Source organism: Triticum dicoccoides, chromosome 2B (assembly GCF_002162155.2).
Source record: "Triticum dicoccoides isolate Atlit2015 ecotype Zavitan chromosome 2B, WEW_v2.0, whole genome shotgun sequence".
Taxonomy (NCBI): domain Eukaryota; kingdom Viridiplantae; phylum Streptophyta; class Magnoliopsida; order Poales; family Poaceae; genus Triticum; species Triticum dicoccoides.
The window spans coordinates 383,992,892-383,994,267 of NC_041383.1; positions in this window are offsets into that span (position 1 = coordinate 383,992,892).

Consider the following 1,376-nt stretch of genomic DNA (forward strand, 5'->3'; position numbering starts at 1 on the left):
GGGGATTCTTCCTCGAGTCCTGTCATGATCGCGCAGTCGACGAAAGAGCTTTACAAGCAACATTGCCCTTCTTCACTCACGCGATATTGCTGGATCGGGCTTTCGCCCATTGTTCAAGATTCCCCACTGCTGCCCCCTGAGAGTCCGGGCCGTGTCTCAGTCCCAGTGTGGCTGATCATCCGAAAAGACCAGCTAAGCATCATTGGCTTGGTCAGCCTTTACCTGACCAGCTACCTAATACTACGCAGGCTCATCAAACAGCGCTTTTGAGCTTTCTTCAGGATTTGGCCCGAACTGTTCGGCAGATTCCCACGCGTCACGCACCCATTCGCCACTTTGTTCTCAACTATTCCGATTCCAGCAAATGGAGGCCGTTAGGTCAAAGCCGTAGCGCACGACCTGTAGTTTTGAAGCAGGGTGAGACAACTTTAGATAGGAGCCTCTTTTCCTTCTGCCCAGCTCCCCGAAAACAACGTTCAACTTGACGATATAGCCAATCGTAACCCAGTATAACATCATTGCTTTTCAATTTCAGTAGCTTGAAGGTGTCTTGAAATGTGTGCCCTTTAATAAGTAGTATCTGCGGTGTAAGCTCCAGTAGTTAATTGACCTCCTCCAACCACTTTGACAGTAAACAAATGTTCCTGACTCTCATATTAGTGAAGCCCACACCACCATAATCTTTAGGGGTGCATAGGTGTTCCCATCTGACCATGTGAAATTTCTTCTTCTTACTCCCAGTAGAAGTGATTTCTTATTGTATCAACTTTTTTCTGTATTTTGACAGGCAAAGTGTAGCAACCCAGAAGGTACATAGGGACATTTGATAAACATGCATTGATCAATATATCTCTTCCTCCATAAGAGAAATGTTTGCATTGCCAAGAGTCCAACTTCTTTTCTACCTTTTAATGAAAAAAATCATTAGAAGAGATCTTGTCTTTGCTAATTGGTAATCCCAGATATTATATTTTATTGGAAATTTTCCTATCTCACAGTTATATCAACTACCCTTTGCTCCTCCTCTACACTCAACCCTACTGTGAAAATTGTTGGGGAACGTTGCAGAAAATTAAAATTTTTCCTACGGTTTCACCAAGATCCATCTATGAGTTCATCTAAGCAACGAGTCAAGGGAGAGAGTTTACATCTACATACCACTTGTAGATCGCGTGCGGAAGCTTGCAAGGTGATGATGTAGTCGTACTCGACGTGATCCAAATCACCAATGACCAGCGCCGAACGGACGGCACCTCCGCGTTCAACACACGTACGGGACGGGAGACGTCTCCTCCTTCTTGACCCAGCAAGGGGGAAGGAGAGGTTGATGAAGATCCAGCAGCACGACGGCGTGGTGGTGGATGCAGGGCGTCACA